Below are 21,176 nucleotides of genomic sequence, written 5' to 3'. Positions count from 1 at the left end.
CAGCCCTTGGTCAACCTTTTGAGCATTTGATCATAGATTGTGTGGGGCCGTTGCCTCCATCTAAGTCCGGTTGTGCGTACATGCTTACTATAATGTGCCAGACTACAAGGTATCCTGCAGCGTTTCCCTTGCGCTCCATTTCAGTGAAGCCAGTAGTTAGGGCTTTAACCCAGTTCATCTCCACATTTGGGATCCCACGTGTGATTCAAAGCGACCAGGGTACCAACTTTACTTCCCATATGTTCAAACAGATTCTACAGCAGCTGGGGGTCAGGCATAACCGTGCGTCGGCTTACCATGCCCAAAGCCAGGGGGCGCTAGAGCGGTTTCATCAAACATTGAAGTCCATGCTGCGTGCTTATTGTATGGAAATGGGGAAGGACTGGGAGGAGGGACTTCCATGGCTCATGTTGGCGTCCAGGGAAGTCGTTCAGGAAAGTACAGGGTTCAGCCCTAATGATTTGGTCTTTGGGCATAAGGTGCGTGGGGTGTTATCTGTTCTCCAGGATGGTTTGGTTGAGGGTGAGCCACCTAAAAATGTAGTGGACTATATACAGGGCTTTCGTCATCGCCTGTATGTAGCGGTGGAAATGGCAAGGAAAAATTTAGCTGGTGCTCAGGCTAATATGAAGAGACTCTATGACCGTAAAGCCAAGTATCGTGAATTCAGCCCAGGGGATCAGGTGTTGGCTTTGATGCCACTGCAGGTTTCACCATTCAAAGCCAAGTTTGCCGGCCCGTACACTGTTGAGAGTAAAGTGTCAGATCAAAATTACCTGATTGCTACTCCAAATCGGAGGAAGTTGTCTCAACTGTGTCACGTCAACCTCCTGAAACCGTACTATGTTCGTGATACCGTTGGGGATAGCTTCATGGTTAAAAAGTTGGGTGTGGGCCCCATAATGATGGTTGATTCTGTGCTTTCAGATCGAGGGTTGTCTGAGGAGTGTGATGTTAAGGCACCAGATGAACCTGTTATGTCTGGTAGGCTGAGGAATTCGGAGTCGTTATGCCAATTGGATCGCTTGTTGAGTCACTTACCGGCAGCACAGAGAGATTAATTGGCGGCTTTAATCGGGAAGTTTGTGGTACTGTTCGGCGATACGCCATCGCGCACAACTCTCGTGGAGCATGATATCGACGTGGGGGACAGTCCTCCAATTAAGCAGCGATTTTACCATTGTCCTGCAGATAAGCGTAGGGTGCTGGAGGCTGAGGTCCAGTACATGAAGGACAACGTTGTGGCGGATGCTCTCTCTCGTGCCCCGGTGGGGTAGGGAGTTTCTCTGGCTCTGGATATTTGGTGTTGTTTCGGGGATCCCTTTGGGGCCTCCGTCTTAAGGGGGGGGCTGTGATGCCCCTGTGGGTTCATCAGTGGAGAGGGTGTGGCTGTCCTGTCTTGGCTGCATTGATTGCAGTGATTGCATTAACTCAGGGCACCTGGGTCTGGTGCTCTGCAGCTATTTTAAAGCCTCTCTGCTCCTGTCTGCTCTCGCGCTGTTTTTCCTGCAGGCACCCGGCTCTGATGAGTATAACCAATGTGTTGAATTGACCAGTGTTGTGCAAATAAACACCTTTACCTACCCGTTGACATGTTGTGTCTCCTTTTTGTTGTGGCCTTTTGAGCCAGGTCGCAACACCATTTATATTGATGTTGGCATTTCAGTTTATTTAGTTTGGCTTAAGGGTAATGTACTATTTTGAAAAACTGGTACTGTACAACTCAAGAGAATAAAAGTCAAACTAAACTGTAATCTCTGCGTAAGATCACTCCCACAACTCACCTGTGAATAATGGAAATGGCCACTACAATTACTTTATATTGTTAATCACTGTATCTTAAAAAAAAACGTAATCCATTTAGAATTCGCATGTGTAATTTGAAAAGTTTTGCCAAAACGACCTTAAACATTTGTTGTCATAATAGTACTGTTAACTATCACTTACACATCAGCACTCTGAATAATTCACTGGATGACACTAAAAAGCACTAAAACAGACAATAAATAATATTTAAAAGGAAATCTGTCTTGCCTGTTCTTGAAGAAAGAGAGCAGGCCATCTCTCCTGGATCTCCATCACCATCGCTTGAACCTCAACAACTTCCTTTCTTCTTAGGGAGAATGTGAGGTCCATCTTGCTTCGTATGAGGTCCATGTCTTTGCTTCTCTTCTTAATTTCAGTCACCAGTATACCTCTGTGCTCCTCAAGTGAATCATCGTTGTAATTGTCTGGATGATCAGGCACATGATTCACTTCACCTCTTTTGGCTTTGGTCAAAGTAAATCCACCATCAGCATCCTCATCCCTTCCCCTTTTACGGTTCACGCTGACCTCATTACATCCCGCCTGCCGCAGTCTGTTGTTTTTTTAAATGATTTCCAAGATGAGTGAAAAACGTCTTTTGAGTACACTTTTCTCTGAAGTCACATAGCTCACAAAAAAAGGTGCAGGTGTCTTGCCTTGATGCAGTCTTGCAGTGGGATCTGGTGAGGTGTGACCTCAATGCCCCATAGGTTCTGAAGGTGCAGACACAGTCGGTGTAGGCACAGGGCCAGTGATTTCCTCTTCCGTGCCGAAGTCGATGGTGCCTCAGTACACTCTCATGACTTGAGCTGACGAAATCACAATATTTGCATTTCATGATATCTGTAATTAGAATTAAAAAGCCAAAATGGTCAATTTACCTTTCACAGTGTTTTGCTGCAATACATTACATTACATTACATTGCATTTAGCTGACGCTTTTATCCAAAGCGACTTACAATAAGTACATTCGACCAGGAAGACACAACCTTGAAGAAAACTGAATCATATAAGTACATCAGGTTTCATAGAGCCAAACATTTCAAGTGCTACTCAACTGGCTTTAGGTAAGCCAGTCCTTTATTAGTATAAAAGTGCTTCGTTAATAGTTCTAACGCTCGAAGTGGAGTCGAAAGAGATGAGTTTTCAGTTTGCGCCGGAAGATGTGCAAGCTATCTGCCGTCCTGATGTCAATGGGGAGCTCATTCCACCATCTTGGAGCCAGGACAGCAAACCCACGTGTTTTCGCCGATGGGAACTTGGGTCCCCCTCGCAGCGAGGGCGCAACGAGTCGTTTGGCTGATGCAGAGCGTAGTGCACGCGCTGGGGTGTACGGTTTAACCATGTCCTGGATGTAGGAAGGGCCAGATCCATTCGCAGCATGGTAAGCAAGTACCAGTGTCTTGAAGTGGATTCTAGCAGTTACCGGAAGCCAGTGAAGGGAGCGGAGGAGCGGAGTGGTGTGGGAGAATTTAGGAAGGTTGAAAACCAGACGAGCCGCTGCATTCTGGATGAGCTGCAGAGGTCGGATGGCACATGCAGGTAGACCAGCCAGGAGGGAGTTGCAGTAGTCTAGGCGTGAGATGACGAGAGCCTGGACCAGAACCTGAGTCGCTTTCTGAGTCAGCTGGGGACGTATCTTCCTGATGTTGTAAAGCGTGTATCTGCAGCAACGGGTTGTAGCAACGATGTTTGCAGTGAAGGACAGGTTGTTATCTAGGGTCACACCCAGATTCCTTGCAGTCTGAGTCGGGGAAACAACTGAGGTGCCGATGTTGATTGTCAGGTCAAGAGTTGGACAATCTTTTCCCGGGAGGAAGAGCAGCTCAGTCTTGTCAAGGTTGAGCTTGAGGTGGTGAGCAGACATCCACTGAGAGATGTCAGCTAGACAAGCAGAGATGCGTGCGACGACCTGGGTCTCTGAGCGGGGAAAGGACAGAATTAATTGGGTGTCGTCAGCGGTAAGAAAAACCATGCGGGCTAATGACTGATCCGAGCGAGTTTGTGTACAGGGAGAAGAGGAGGGGACCAAGAACAGAGCCCTGAGGGACCCCCGTAGTTAATTGACAAGGGTCGGACTCAGACCCTCTCCAAGTCACCCTGTAGGTACGGTCTTTCAGGTATGAGGTGAGGAGGGAAAGTGCAGAGCCTGAAACTCCAAGTTTTTGGAGAGTGCAAAGGAGGATCTGATGATTCACCGTGTCGAATGCAGCAGACAGGTCCAACAGGATGATGACAGAGGAGAGGGATGCAGTTTTGGCAGTGTGCAGTTCCTCCGTGACAGCAATGAGAGCAGTTTCTGTGGAGTGACCTGCCTTGAAACCAGACTGGTGCGGATCCAGAAGGTTGTTCTGATTGAGATAACAGGAGAGTTGTTTAAAGACAGCGCGTTGAAGTGATTTAGACAGGAACGGGAGGAGAGAGACAGGCCTGTAGTTTATAACATCAGACGGGTTGAGAGTGGGTTTCTTTAGGAGAGGGTTTACTCTTGCCTCCTTGAGACTGTTTGGAAAGTGACCAGAAGTTAGAGAAGTGTTGATGAAATGGGTGAGAAACGGTAGAATATCAGGAGCGATAGTCTGAAGGAGGTTTGAAGGGATAGGGTCCAGAGGACAGGTGGTAGGGCGGGCAGAGGTAATGAGGGTAAGAACCTCACTTGGAGAGAGAGGGGAAAAGGAGGTTAGTGTGTTGGTGGAAGGAAGGTCTGGTGACCCAGCGGTGAGTAAAGGTGAGTCAGAAAAAGAAGAGCGAATATCATTAACCTTTTTTTCAAAATGGGTAACAAAGTCGCTTGACAGAAGTGAGGAGGGGGGAGGAGCTTTTGGAGGGTCCAAGAGGGTGGAGAAGATGGAAAATAGTTTTTTAGGATTGGAATAGGAAGATTGGATCTTATCTTGAAAGAAAGTGCTTTTTGCCTGAGAGATTGAAGCAGAGAAAGAGGAGAGGAGAGCCTGATCGGTTAGGAGGTCGTCACGGTGTTTGGATTTCCACCATTTCCGCTCTGCTGCCCTAAGGACGGTTCTATTAGCACGCAGTGCATCATTTAGCCAGGGAGCCGGAGGGGACTGACGAGCCTGCCGAGATGTGAGAGGACAGAGAGAGTCCAGAGTGGATGAGAGAGTAGAGAGGAGAGTTTCTGCAGCAGAGTTTGGAGGCAGTAGTTGGAACGAATCAGAGGAAGGGAGGGCTGAGAGCACCGACAAGGCAAAGGTAGAGGGAGAGAGGGAGCGAAGGTTACGGCGGACAAGTGTAGGATGGGAAGAGATTAGTTTGTTATGTTTGGAAAGGGATAGAGAGAATGAAATGAAGAAGTGATCGGATGTGTGGAGCGGGTTTACAGAGAGGTTAGAAGTAGCGCAGTTCCTTGAGAATATGAGATCAAGGACATTGCCAGCTTTATGAGTCGGTGGGGACGGAGACAGTGAGAATGCAAAGGCGGTTAACAGAGATGTTAGTTCGTCTATCTTCCCCATCTGGAGGTTGAAGTCTCCGAGAAGTACAGCGGGAGGGCCAGTTTCAGGGATGTGTGAGAGGAGATGATCTAATTCCTCCAAGAAGTCCCCCAAGGCGCCTGGTGGACGGTAGAGAACAACAATGGTTAACTGTATAGGATGGGTTACTGTGACGGCATGGAACTCAAAGGTGGAAGGAGTGAAGTTAGGTAGCTTGAAGAGGGAAAAGCTCCATTTGGGAGAAAGCAGGAGACCAGTGCCACCTCCTCTGCCAGTGGGTCTGGGTGTATGGGAGAAGGAATATGCAGTGGAGAGAGCTGCTGGGGTGGATGTGTTGGATGGAGTAATCCAGGTCTCAGTGAGAGCAAGGAAATCCAGAGACTGCAGGGAGGCGTAGCCAGAGATGAAGTCAGCCTTAGGAACAGCTGACTGGCAGTTCCACAGGCCACCTGAAACTAGATGTTGGATCTCAGTGGAGCACGTGGGATAGACGAGAGCAGGCCGGTTATATCGATTACGAGATACACGGGGCCAGTGATAATTGCGAGAAGACACATGAACAGGAATGGAGAAAATACACATGATTATAGCATGAGGGGCTAAACAACAAAATTAAAAAATTAAAAACACCAACGATACTTAGCTGAATCAAAGTAGGATTTGCCTCCTCTTTGCCTCCCTCGTGACTCCTGTAGGACTCTAATGTCTTTGTCAGTCTTACTCCTGTAGGACTCTAATGTCTTTGTCAGTCTTAGCCTGTCTGACGCTGAAGCTGACGCTCCAGGAAAGTGATACCTAAAATGGACGCCTGATTGCTCAGTTCTCACAACTGTAGTTAATTAGTTAACTATCTACAGCAATACATAGATATACACAAACTGTGTATGATATATATGGTGGGCAGTGATTCCCGCAGAAATGAAATATACTTTGGGGGAACGACTCGGGGTGGGGTGGGGTGGTGGCGGTGCGTGAAAAAAAATCTCCTCAGAAATCTCTCAAAAATGTAGGAGCGGGGCTAGTCCTGCTGGGCTACCCAGGCTGAGTGACAAGGTGGCATCCAGGAAACTGAAATGTTCAGGTCACTGCCATCGACACCAGGAACTTCCAGCTGGCAAGTTAGTACTCTGGGAGCCAACACACGGGCACCGACCAAGAGGGCGCCCCACGCCAACATACGTGGAGGTGCTGAGGAAGGATGTGGGGGTGGAAAGCTCCACAGAGCTGGCCGGGTGTATGGAGGACCGTGAGGATTGGCGAACCCGTTGGCAAACTCGTCTAAGGACGACCTAGTAGTAGTAGTCCTTGATTGGCTCAAGTTCACACCTTTTTAGGGGCGGGGCTAGTGATGTTGTCCCGGGGATGCTTAGGAGTTGATAAAGGAGATAATCTCACTGACGTCATCATTTGATTCCAAAAGTGGGTCTGGACTCGCGCCCATAGAGGCTGTTTACCAGTATAATGGCTCCCCCCAAAGTATAATTTATGGGTGGCTCCCCCCAAAGTATAATTTATGGTTTTTTAAGTTTTTTTACTCACTGAGCACTCATTGCCGCAAATGCAAATGAGTGCTCACTGAGTAAAAAAACCAAAAAAACACACAAATTATACTTTGGGGGGAGCCATTATACTTTGGGGGCCCCCCAAAGTATTAACATGCTGTGGGAATCACTGGTGGGTCTGCAACCTTTACTATCACAAGAGCCCCATTTCAACAAAAAATAAATATCTGTAGCCGCAGAACATATTTGATAACACAAATCATAAACTAAAGATATAGTTGGTGTATTTACAGTCCACAAAAACTACAGCTTGTTGCATTTATTTAAGAATGGCTTAAAAAGGAAACCGTTGTTTATTGCTATTTTGTTATAACGGAATAAAACACTAAACTTGCCAGATTTGCTCCAGTTTGTGACTCTTACAACCTCAGATCCAGTGCCTGGATACGGTTCCAGGTTCCTGCTGTGCAGACTGAGGCTGGGAAAAGGAGTCTTTTTTATTGTGGTCCTTGGTCTTGGAATGACCTTCAATCACGCCTCAAACTGACGGCACATGTCTCAATAGCATGTTTTAAATTTAAGTTGTCCGAGGTCCTTACCACCAGCTGCTCTTGCAGTAATAAGTAGTACCTTTCTTACTGTCCTATGCTAACGCTAATATGCACCATCGTATATTTTTCAAGCTAAAAGCCGACCATGTGGCAGACAACACACGTCCATGTTAGCATACCTTTGCAAATCAGCCGAACCTCAGCGTCGCAAAGGTTTTCCCTCCTGGAGCTCCGTTAGCGCGCCAGTCGCCACCTGAACCGGGGATTGTAGTTGTTCATATAGGCCTCTTCAACACACTCCGTCGTCTCGTCTCCGTCGGTCTGCTGCACTGACGGGGACAGAGAAATTACTGTTACCACCTATCAGACATGTCGATCTATAACTATGTAACAGGTTTAACCTTAAATGTTGTTTAACATTTCACATTAACATTTAAAATAATATCGTTGGAGCTACGGTGAAAACATGTTTGCTGATATCGTGCTCTTAAACGGTTGATTCCTTCGCACACATTACATTCTAGTTGATCGTTAACTCACGGTAATCCTCCCTTAATTATGCAGTCCGTCTTTTACCATATATTCTGGCCATAAAACAGTTTAACGTTCTGTTTCCTCTCTCACGCCAGGCTCGACCTGACAGACCCGCATGCATGGATGTATAATAGGAACCCGCATGTCCTCATGATAAACGTTTCTAAAACATTTTTCCTGTTGAAGAGAAGCGTTAGCTAGCTAATGTTAAACTCGGCTAATGTACCACAAACTAAAATCTAGTGCCACATTAACTGATAATTCACTAACAATCAACTAAATAATTCGCAATCAATTAATGTTACACTTTAAATCAGTCATTTTCTATATTCATAATTTCAATACAACATTCAAACAAAGTGCTCACCTTGAGGATGATCAGTCCCGTTGAGAACAGCAGAGTGCCACTGCCGAACATGTAAAGGCGAAATACTGTAGAAAACCCCCTGCAGATTTCTGTTGAAGACCCCTTTCAAAGCTCGAAGCATACACAAAGAACTTAGTTTAAACTCTAACCTTGGATTTTTAAGTTTTGCCAACTGAATTTATTAAATGACACACACTTTAAACAAGCAACATAATAAAGATAGTCGAGAGAACTACTTTAATGTAGTAAGCAACTCAATTCAATATTTTTTGTTCACTTTACAAACAAATTATTTTCAGGCCAACAATTTTAAGTTTGCGTTTTTACAGTGGACTGATTTGGCAGAGCTGGAACAAAACAATAAATATAAATAAGATAAAGATAGAAACAGCTCAAAAGACGAATTGTCTATAGATTTTTATAGATTGTACACTAAAGTGAAAACCTATTTTTTGTTTTACATCTGAAAAGAGTCCAATTTTGTATACGTTATTATAGAACTCATTATTTAAATTCTGTAACTGACACAACCAGGGAGAAAATAGAGATGATGTCAAGAACAAAGCCAAAGCAATTGTGGGGTCCCCTAGGGATAAGAGTCAGAATAGCATTGTTGATTGTGCTCATTACACTTGGCACCTTTCTGGTTGGATGGGGAGTACAATATCAAGTAAGACATGGATCCATTAGTCCACTCATAGAGAATGCCCACATCACTAACAAAACTCCAGCTGTGTTTCAGAGACTTTCACTTATCCCCAGAGCCAAAAGATCAGCTGAGCAACAAGAGGAGGAGTTAGAAATACTCGGTCCCAAAGGTGAGGAGGTTACAATCAAGATGATTCAACCCCATATATGCAGTTCTTGTATCAAATGATGAGATGGGTTTAAGTGATCGGGATAATCAGTGATGGGGATTTACAGATTAGGGGAATCTCCAAATACACTGGATCCATGTTTTAGTCTGTGCCAGAAACACCCCTGTTAAGTTTATGGACAACCAACCGGTGACCTGAGCACAATTATTGAAAATGATTACAGTAGAAACAGGCTACTAACCTACAAGTACAGCTTTGTACGTACAAACTCTATGAACAAAATTCCCCAGCAGATTGTGGCGACATTGCAGATATGTCCAGTCACAAAAGTTACTTATGTTCTAAATAACAGTGAGATTTAAAGTAATGGAGAAAATATGGGGACGTTCTTTTATAGTGTGTGAAATATGTAGGTATTTTTAATTTATAGAAGAAAATGGTTTCCTGAAAGAGTTATTTGGAGTAAACATGTTACAGTGGGTGGAAACAATGTTTAGGGATATGGCACAACCATTAGTAGACATTAATTGGGTTTAGATGACATTTAACATCTAAGACAGATGGTAAGATTAGGAAAATATAGTGGAAAGGATTGGATATGTTTTACCTCAGTGTGTTAGAATTAACTATAGGTAATGCGTCCCGAGATCTCTCTCTCTCTCTCTCTCTGCCTGTCAGAACGCTCCGACCCCATCTTCAGACAAATGACCTCACCACAGGAGACTCCTCCTCCTCCATCAAACAGACAGACAACCCGAGCTAACCAACAACGACCTGAGGCATCCAGAACCATCTCCACCTGAGGCATCCAGAACCATCTCCACCTGAGGCATCCAGCACCAAACCAGCATGCTGACAAAGAGGCAAACTCTCATCGGTCCCCCACAGGAAGTTCCAAACTGAGCCACGAGATTTGGCACAAGAGCAGAGTGTGGGACATGAGAGCAGAATACGCCCTCCATGCAACAGCGTAGAGACTGAAAAGGAGGAGATGAAATGCAAAGCAGTTGGGCCACTGAAAAGAGTTACAGCGGGAAGATCCAAGTGCGGATGGACTGAGGAGAAGACAGGATGGAGGAGGAGACAGAACCAGAGGAGTTGGCATGGGCCAGCAGAACATGAGGGGGTCGTGGCTTGAGGACCAGAGGGGGAGAGAAGGAACACAGGAGTGAGTGAGTTTACACATAAACACACTTATTAGAAAATAATCCTAAAAACACACACTGAGGGTAGAACATATTATTCAATCTTTTCATCATAATAAACAAATTATTCTTATAGAGATTCTTATTCATGTGAGAATTTGGGGAAGATTTAATTTGTTACAATATAGATAGCAGGCAAATCTTTATTTGAATGGAAAATAGTACCAAGCCAAAGAAAGTATTCCAATCTAGAGTATTGGTTTCACCATTGTAGCATGGTTGTTACCATAGGAGAACTGTTAAGGTGGAAACAACATTTTTTTGTCGTCCAAGATGTAGAGTTTTAAAAAGACACTAGGCAAAGAGCGATTGAAGATTTTAATTTTGAAAAAACTAGTATAATTGGGAGTAATACATGCGGGGCCTTGGATCACTCATTTTAATGGTGCATATTTTCGACAACAAATATCGTTCAGGGAGAAGGGGTTGCTCAACCCACCCTGCAGATGTTTTAAATCTTACTTGCAGCTTCAGAGGGAGCGCACGGCACCAGAGTATGAGTTTTAAAAGACAAGTGCCACCACCTCCTAATGCTCATCCATTTAATCAGTGATGACCTGACATTTAGAGATGTTATTTAAAAGGAGAAACATATCTGCCATGAGTGAAAATTCCTGAATTGAACTACAAACCATTAATGAAATGACTTCTGTTTTTAAAGTCCTTGTTAAAGGAGGGAGTAATTATCACATGCTCGGCACCCAAGGTTCCACACACTGTTAAGGAGGTTAGCATAGTTATTTAAGTAGACCAGAAATGAAAATAAATTAGTATAATGAGTTATTGATATTCCACCGGTTTTCACACCATTTCAGGGACTGTATCACTTATCATTAGAACAGACCACCCCAAAGCCAGTAGGGCTAAGAGACCAGTCCCAGGGGGAGTTTAGGCTCCAGGGTAAAAGGATAGCATAGGGGCGCCCAGGAGAGGCCTAGATGTTGCATTAATTCCATGTCCTAAAATACAGATTGATCACGACGGCCTCTCCCAGAGAACATATTACTTTCATACCTTAAATGGTATGAAAGGAGGGAGGGTACATTTCTCATGGGGGACAGTTACAAATGCTAGCAGAACAGGACGATCCACCCCCATATACAGATGTTGATGAAAATGATGAGTTAGTTTGAATGCTGTTAAATGATGTGGATGTTCAGAGATGAGATTGTTCAATGAATGTCCAGCCAATGTGATTCTTTAAATGATGACATCATGTGAAGAAGTGAGCAAAATAAAATGCTAAAATGGAGTGAATCCATTTCAATTTACTTATACTATGCCAAGATAGTGTATTTTAATTTTTACTCTATACTATTCCAAGATAGTGTATTTTTATTATTACATTATACTATTCCAAGATAGTGTATTTTTATTTTTATTATTACATTACACTGGTACAAGATAGTTTATTTCATTTTTATTATTTTACACTGTTCTATATGGTAGATTTCATGTATTTTAGAATCATTGCTATTCTAAAATGGGTTGTTTCTTTTCACTTTGTAAAAACAAGTGCCTTAACACTGAGCGTGGTATGAGAACGGTTTCTGTGAAAGGAGGGAGGAAGAAATGTTCTAATGCCAAGCCATTGCTGCTATTTTGAAGAACCATATTGAATGTAAACACTAGAAGTTAAGCACAAGGGAAAACTGTTGTGTTTGTGTCCAGTAAAAGTATTTTTTGTATTTTTGTAAAGTTAAGGCTATTGAACCATTCCATTTTTATTGTATGTTTGTAATATGAGTTATGTACTATGCAATGTTCAGATGAAGAACTCATTGATTTCAGTATTAACACCTTTTAGGTGTGTAAGGAGGGACTGTTAGAAATTAAAATCAATGTTTTGATGGTATATATGTAGTTTAAACATACCGTCAGTTAAATGCTGTTTTATACTGAAAAACCAGAAAATTCTTGTGCACAACCAGTTGTTAAGCTTTTATTCTGAAAATCCTTCATCTCCGGTTAGCAGTTAGCATGTGGCTAGTTTACCATTTCTGTAGGTGAATTTAGTAGCGAAATGACATGGAGTGATGGACACCGAAACCTACTGATTTTAACACTGCAACTATAGACGTATTATTATTGCTGAATATTAAATGAAGGTACAGTTTATTTGAATAAAGTTATTGTTTACAGACGTGGGTAAAATGTGACAACATCCGGAATGACCAGAAACCAAACCAGCCGTGAAGTATTTTCTGTATTTTTTAGAATATTAACTACAACATTTAGAATGTGTTAAAGGAAAAGTGATGAAAGACAATATGAGGAGAAGAGGCGTGTTTAAGTATATATTGAATGTACAATGCCTGAATCCTCTGTTTAACGTAACAACGGACATTAAGATGTGGAGGGCCAGCCCGCAGGGAGGAGCCAGGAGAGGATATATAACAGCAGCACCTGAGCGGTTCGGGCTAGAGATGGCAAATCTGGATCATTTTATGGACTCGGAGTCTTCTGAGTCAATCATTGAAGAGATCCGGATCATACGAGTCATTTGAGTCATTTGAGTCATATGAGTCAGCATGACCAAGACCGTAGAAATCCTACCGGTGAAACCGAAAAGTTGTTGCATTTAACCAGCATATTAAACTAACGTTACATTAACCTCCGCTACACAGTGTCTTTTGCTTTAATAAAACATGTGTGTGTGTGTGTGCATTTTAAAAAATAAGTGTTTTGCATTATATGTATATAGTTATTTTAATATGTTCCTGTACTTAAGCTAATTTTGCACAATTGTGTTTTCATTTAATAATAATAATAATAATAATAATAATAATAATAATAATAATAATTGTATAATTACATTTTATATATTCTAACGGTTTTGCAATTTTCTATCATTTGTTTCTTTTTGTGTGCCATGTTCAAAATAAACGAGTTTCCAAGTAAGATCCTTATTGGAAATGCAGATATTATTACAGGAGACTGTTGCACAACATGACCATTTTGTTAGAAGTCTACACTGAAACTTAATTTAGAGCCGGAAAAATCGCGGGATCCGTGAATCCAGGTCAATGATCGAGAGAGACCAGTAGCCTACGAGGACTCAGAGCCGTAACTTATAGCAGGCAGCAGATCCAGAGATCCAGCAGACTCGTCCCCATGCACGAATCTACAGCAGACTCAGCCCCTCCTCCGGCTCGCACGGCTCCCGCGAGTCCCACGGCTCCCGCGAGTCCCACGGCTCCCTCGACGAGTCGCAGCAGACTCAGAGATTTGCGGACTCACGGCTCACTCACGGCTCACGGCTCACTCACGGCTCCCGCGAGTCCAACGACTCACGGCTCACTCACGGCTCACGGGACTCTCGCGGGAGCCGGAGGAGGGGCTGAATTTGCTGTTGATTCGTGCATGGCGACGAGTCTGCTGGATCTCTGGATACAACAACGTTGTAATGTGATTGTACACGTTATAAAGAGAGTAAAGAGTGACGCAATTTATAGTTTTAATTGTTACGTCACATCAGGTGTAGGACTCAAAGGACTCGGGTTAATCGAGAGGGAGACTCGTCACGACCGGCTCATTACTAGGATCCGGGTTAATGATCCGGATGAATCATGACTCGCCCATCTCTAGTTCGGGCTCTCTTTTCCCTTCGCTCACCAGAGAGTCAGAACACAGCTGTTTTTCTGAATTAACAATATTCTGCTTGTAAACATACCCGCGCCTTTATTTTTAATTAAAGTACCAATTTTGAAACAATCTCAGAGACTCCATTTAGTCTCCTTTTTAAGCTTCTCTTTCCTGGACGAGAGAATAACGATCACAGTTAACATAAGTAAAGCGAACGCACCCGCAAGAACACCAGGCCTCCTATTGGTTGAGGGATTTTGACAGGATTGTTGCACAAAAGTTTCGAGCGAGCACAGAATAAATCTGAGAGCAGAACAAATCTGTAAGCAGCAATATATCTGAGTGCAAGCGTACAGTTTGAGCACAAGCAGAGCAAATCTAAGTGCAAGCAGGCACTATTTGAGTGCGAGGACAGGGTTTGAGGAAAATAAATACATAAAGTATGCTCTCAAATTTAAATACCACGCTCTTGAATAAAGATAGGGAATAACCCCCATAAACTTGCACCATTTATGTGACAGACAAAAGAGTGTGTGACAGACAAGAATAGTCAATTCTAATGTCTAACACTTAATGTGGAGAAAGAGATGTCCTGGATGGGTTGATTGTGCGTTGATCTGTTGGTAATGCTTCGGTGTTCCGGTGGGCATGTAAATAAATGCATAATGCTGCGCTATACTTTGTGGCCTCACCCGGTTGCATAGCGACGCTTATTGTTTAGGTGTCTTTTAATAAGAAGGTAGTCCTATCATTAGCTAGAACTAGCTGGATCTGATCGATATGGACATAAACGCGAGTGAAGTCTAATCTGACGGGAGAGAGAGATCAGCTGCTGCTGACGAGTCGACACGCAGCTCTGCATGATCAGCGGTGAGCGGACAAAACACACACTTCAGGTTAGAATATCACACGTAGCTATTTTAGTTACCTCTCAAACTACCGTAACTAGTTATAGATATGTTTAGTTTCACTGTCGGGTCACTCATTACTGATCCGCGAGCTGCATGATACTGACGGACTGTCAGGAGAGGGAGAGAGTGCTCCGTTTATTATTCCCGTGTTATTGTAAGTTACTGTTCACTTTTGAATAATGTAGTTAATCTACTATAATTAGTTTAATATTGAATCATATCAATTTGTTTTAAAGCTCAATAAATAACAAAGAAGACCTTTGACCGGCACTTTTCTCATTTTGTCCGGAAGATTTCAACTTTAACGGACATGTTGACCGGCGAAAAAATATTCTAACGGGAACTCTGGTGTCAGTATTTGGTAGAATAACCCTGATCGGTCTTGATCTCTCGGCTGACACCCCTGGAGCAAAAACTCAAGCAGCTCGGCTCTGTTTGATGCCTCGTGACCATCCATCTTTCTCTTGATGATTTCTGAAGTTTTCAATAAGCTTCAGGTCAATCAAATGTCCCTCAACAACAGCAAGATGACATCAAGTCATGGAGGCAGCCGAGGGGAAGTGCACATCGAGGACGATTGAAAACAGGCTCCTCAGGGCTGGCATCCTGCAAAGCTAGGGATAAAAAGTCCTTCATCAATGGGAAGCAAAGAGGAGCCAGGCTGAGGGTTGCTGAAGATTGGAGCATAAAAGGACTGGAGAATGGTCATCTTCTCTAATAAGTCAAATGTCTAGCTTTTCCCCAATACCTGCGGTCTAATGCCCATTGGAAACGTCAGGAATCATTAAGATGAAGATGAATAGTCACAAGTCATCAGTCAAAGCTGAGCTGCTTCTATTTTTGCCCTAGGAGTGGCATTAAATCAGCCAACATCCATGTAAAGACTGGAGGAGCGGATTGGTAATCCGGGGTTCCGCCAAAAAATTGTTTCTGTACTCTTCCTATGTTTAAAAATGCGTATGATCTTGATTCCTTCACACTATTCAAGGCCTGAAACCACTGCGTTATTACCACCCCTTTTGTTATTTTGTAATTTTTACTATTAAGCTTTACATTTCTGCAAATAAACATTTTCATTATATTCAAACTCATCACATGTGATACCTGTCAAAAAACTACCACATAGGCCGATTGTTCAAGCCCATATTATGACCCAGAGACACGTTTTAAAGTGTATGTTGTTTCCTACACGGCCACTAGAGGTGCTCTAGTGGTCGTGTAAGAAACAACATGCTCCCGTTGATTGCAAACGCTCCGGAGGGTCGTTTATTCACAAATAACCCTCACTGGAAAATCCTAAATTGTGGAATAGTTTGGACATTAAAATGCTTTTTGATTCGATTTCTAGCGAGAAGTGTATATCGTACTCTTAGAATCCACGTCCAGTCGATGTGTAGGATCTATAGTTTGATAGATATTACGAAGATGATTTGATGTCTCGTGAGAACGTCTCGTAATCCTGTGACCTTTAACCTTGCTCATCAATAAAAGTGCGACGAGCCAAGAAGCAGAAGAAGAGTGTCCGACACATGTTACAGAGTGTTACAGCTGTACAAGTGGTAAGTCTGATTTCTGTATTTAATTTCATTTGTTTTTACGCTTTTAATTAATCCTGCCGTGTTTCTACAAATCATGTTTAACCACGATATTTCAGTTTTACGTTTTAGTTTAAAATGAATAATGTGCTATGGAGGGCCGGCCCGTGGCATAGTCAGTATAGGCGAATGCTTGTTGTTAGCAATAGCATGGTAAGCACTTAGCTTAGGTATAGACGCGCTAACGGATATGTATGGTGTTAACTGTGTTCTTATTCTCAGCGTCCAGGAAAGAGAAGCTTAAAAAGGAGACTAAATGGAGTCTCTGGAGGTTCAAAATTGGTACTTTAATTAATAAAAAAGGGGCGGTAAAGTCACAAACAGGATATGGTCCGTTGGAGAGAAAGTCTGCAGCTTCCTCTCCAGGTGCCGGCCGTGCAGAAGAGACCGTACAAGCATTCGTCCTTCCCGCTTCCTCGCTGTTCGCTCCTCCTCTCTGTGAGCTGTAGTGACGTAAGGGACTTCCCTCTCTCGTTCGTCTGTGTCCGATATCGCGTTAAACAGAGGATTTCGACATTTTACATTCATTGCTTACTTCCACATGCCTTTTCTCCTCCTTATCTCTTTCATAACTTTATATGTAATACATGTTAACGGCGTCAATAGCCACTTTAATTATACTAATGGGCGGTAGTCCCAGATGTCGTCATGAAGGATTTTCAGAATAAAAGCTTAACAACTGGACACACAAGAACTTCTGGTTTTTCAGTATAAAACAGCATTTAAACTGACGGTATGTTTAGGGTACATTATGCTATAAAAACATTGATTTTAATTTCTAACAGTCCCTCCTTACACACCTAAAAGGTGTGTATAATACTGAAATAAATGAGTTCTTCATCTGAACTCTGCATAGTACATAACTCATATCAAAAACATACAATCAAAATGGAATGGTTCGAATAGCCTCAATTTTACAAAAATACTTTGACTGTTCAAACATAAAAGTTTGCCCTTTTGCATAACTTCTAGTGTTAACATTCAATATGGCTCTTTAAAATAGCAGCAATGGCTTGGTATCAGAACATTTCTTCCTCCCTCCTTTCACAGAAACCGTTCCCATACCACGCTCAGTGTTAAGGCACTTGTTTTTACAAAGTGAAAATAAACGACCCATTTCAGAATCGCAATGATTTATAAAACATGGGATCCATCATATTAGAACAGTGAAAAATAATAAAAATGTAATAAACTATCTTGGACCAGTGTAATGTAATAATAAAAATATACCATCTTGGAATAGTATATTATAAATTGAAATGGATTCACTCCATTTTAGCATTTTATTTTGCTCACTTCTTCACATGATTTCATCATTTAAAGAATCACATTGGCTGGACATTCATTGAACAACCTGGTCTCTGAACATCCATATCATTTAACATCATTCAAACTAACTCATCATTTTCATTCATCTGTATACAGGGGTGGATCGTCCTGTTCTACTAGCATTTGTAGCTGTCCCCCATGAGAAATGTACCCTCCCTCCTTTCATATCATTTAAGGTATGAAAGTAATATGTTCTCTAGAAGAGGCCGTTGTAATCAATCGGTATTTTAGGACATGGAATTAGTGCAACATCTAGGCCTCCCCTGGGCGCCCCTATGCTATCCTTGTACCCTGGAGCCTAAACTCCCCCTGGGACTGGTCTCTTAGCCCTACTGGCTTTGGGGTGGTCTGTTCTAATACAGTGATAAAGTCCCTGAAATGGTGTGAAAACCGGTGGAATATCAATAACTCATTATACTAATTTATTTTCATTTCTGGTCTACTTAAATAACTATGCTAACCTCCTTAACAGTGTGTGGAACCTTGGGTGCCCGAGCATGTGATAATTACTCCCTCCTTTAACAAGGACTTTAAAAACAGAAGTCATTTCATTAATGGTTTGTAGTTCAATTCAGGAATTTTCACTCATGGCAGATATGTTTCTCCTTTTAAATAACATCTCTAAATGTCAGGTCATCACTGATTAAATGGATGAGCATTAGGAGGTGGTGGCACTTGTCTTTTAAAACTCATACTCTGGTGCCGTGCGCTCCCTCTGAAGCTGCAAGTAAGATTTAAAACATCTGCAGGGTGGGTTGAGCAACCCCTTCTCCCTGAACGATATGTGACCTGCTCTATCCAAATCAGTCACATTGACCCGAAGACACATTTTGAGTTAGATACACTGTTGGAAAGAGGAGATTCCTAGCTTTCAAATGCTATCAGGATTGTTTTTGTACTCCAAATATTAAGCAAAATATGTCACATTATATAATGACTGTCACCGAGTCATCATTTGGAGAAAAAGGCCTTCAAAGTTTGCAATTTTAAGGTATTTATTCAAATGAACCATGAACAATAAAACAAATGTACCATGGCATGTTTGCACAAACACATACACAGACTATACTGTTCCACCTTTGTCACATGCACACTTCAATCCCTAGAACTAAGGCACTCATATAAACGTGCACGCCCACACCCACGTGCACGCCCATGTCACGTGCACGCTCATCAATATACAATTTGAATGCAAAGTTGAACTTGTGTACATGTTAGTGGTCATGTTTGAGCACGCAAACATTCAAATTGTATACTAATGAGCGTGCACGTGATAATGGGCATGCACGTGGGTATGGGTGTGCACGAGGTGATATGTACATGGGCATAGGTGCATGTAGGCATGTAAAAAGCATAACATTCTGGAACCTGTTTTTAAAGAAAAAAAAAAGCACACATTAAACTTAGATGGCATTAATAAATACTTGGATGAATATGTCAAATTATACACAGTTCAACAACTTGGCACACGTTAATTCAGAAAGAAGCTGCATGTGAACACACAAGCAAAATAATATATAAATAAAATGTACAATATCGATTATCAATCAAAATGATCATGCGCTTCTGACTGCAAATCAAGTTTCCCATCTGGAATATTGAAGTGAAAGTGAAGTGAAAAAGCAGAAAACAGCATCCAAATATAGCAAAAGCAAGCAACATAGTAAAAACAAGTACATTAAACCAATTTGAAATATATTTACAAATCACTACAGTATTTACGGAATATTAAGAATGACATAATAATGATTAATTATGCCTTCACTCACTAGCTCACTCTCTAGCAATAAAGTGTTGAGGGTTTGGGGCAGGTGATGTCTTTGGCCTCCTCCGTGCAGAACTCTCTGATTCTCTCATAGAGGTACCACTGCCGTTTTCCATCAAGCCCAGGAGGACTTAGCTCAGTAGGATGTGCTACAGTCACTAACGCCCCCTGGACGAAGCAGCATGTAAGAAACCTCCTGATTGTCCACTAGCTCCTTGGCATAAATCACTCCAGGCTCGGCACTTGTGAAGCGGATGTGATGGTACCTTCTGATACCTGGCAGAGGTCTGAAGCTGGGGGCAAGGAAGTCATGCCAGTTGTCTGTCTTGACAAAGGTTTCCCCTGACTCATTCCCAACCAGCTGGGGGATGTTGATTCCAGTCTCTGTACTGGCCCTGACAGCCTGGCTGATGTCCTCCAGGCAGGACACTGGTGTGCGACGGAACCGCTGCTTAAATAGGCCAAAACACCAGTCAGGCGCAAATTTGGTGTGGCCAGCAATAAGAAAGTTTAAAGATATCGTTGCATGGAGTCCCACCATGCAACGCCAAGCTAGGTACCAGAGAAGGTACCTGTTTTTATTTTGCCCAGAGCAGTTGTCGCAGTGCAGAAGGACATGTTTTTCCCCAAGCCCATACTGGGAGAAGAAGTGGTGGAGGTACGAGATGACAGCAATAGAGCCCTTGCTGCTGCAGTGAGCCTCATCAATGAGGTAGTTGACCTGCTGAGGAACACCTTCACAGCAGACACCAAATACTCCACACTTCCTGGGAACCATAAAGTAAATGGGCCCCGGCTGGAGAGGGTCACTGGGGTAGTGGACCTGTAACACCAGACCAACAGATGTATGGACTAATGAGTAATGAGGAAGACAACATGAGTTTTTTAATTCTATTAGCAGTATTTTGTGACTGTGCTTTTGTGTTGGTGATGTCTATAAACAGTAGAGTAAAAACAGATACTCCGACTTCATTTGTTAAGAAAATCCTAATAAGTTTATTTCCCCATCTACATATCACTCTTCAAGAATGTATGTGAACATACATATTGATACAAACCCAACACATCTGTTTTGGGGCTTGAAGTGATGTATCATTATTACATTATTCGTCACTATCATATGCCTCACCTGCTGTGCATAGTCAAAGCTGTAGTGGATGGTAGTTTCTCTGCTACAGGGTGGGTTGGGTCCTAGTTTCCCTCCCAGCTCACTAACTGTTTGCTTACAGCTAGCAACCATCTCCTGGTAAGCCTGTCGCTCTATACCCACGGTGCGGAGGTGTTCTTTCTGCTTCCTCAGTTTAGCAGATTTGACGCTGTCTGGAAGATTGGAGCTACGGTAAATTGTCCTGTTATTTTTTTGGCAAAACCAACAAAGGTCTGTCATCGGTCTTCCAATCATCACACTGGGAATGAGCTCCTTCCACAGCTTCCTGAATGTGCTGTTACCAGCAGCACGGTGACCTGGGAAGGTGATTAAAGAGAAAGATAGCATTGTTAGATTACTCATCATTAGTTTTTCATTGAAAAAAAACAGGCTTCTCTGTGTAAAAAACAGACAAATAATTAAGATGCAAGAAAATACCCACAATTCTCCTGCATCTGGGCCTTGTATTTCCGCCACACAGAGGACTTGGTCTCGGTTGTTGGAATAACACGTATGTCTGTCCTCTTAAATCCTTGTATCCGTCCAGGAAGTGGCATGGAAAATACATCTGCAAAGTTATTTATGAAATGTGCGATTCGCTGGATGTCT

The 21,176-nt window shown here is 42.7% G+C and overlaps 1 long non-coding RNA gene across 1 annotated transcript; it reads right to left on the bottom strand.

Annotated features, from left to right (window-relative positions):
- Positions 1–2,418: 2,418 nt before the first annotated feature.
- On the bottom strand, positions 2,419–7,975 carry LOC117554640. Its single transcript, XR_004570297.1, has 3 exons — positions 7,852–7,975; positions 7,491–7,640; positions 2,419–2,615 (listed from the first exon to the last, which is right to left on the bottom strand). It is a non-coding gene; the product is annotated as an uncharacterized LOC117554640 (long non-coding RNA).
- Positions 7,976–21,176: the final 13,201 nt, after the last annotated feature.

The sequence above is a fragment of the Gymnodraco acuticeps genome, unplaced genomic scaffold, assembly GCF_902827175.1.
Source record: "Gymnodraco acuticeps unplaced genomic scaffold, fGymAcu1.1, whole genome shotgun sequence".
Taxonomy (NCBI): Eukaryota; Metazoa; Chordata; class Actinopteri; order Perciformes; family Bathydraconidae; genus Gymnodraco; species Gymnodraco acuticeps.
This window is presented reverse-complemented; position numbering and strand designations above follow the sequence as displayed.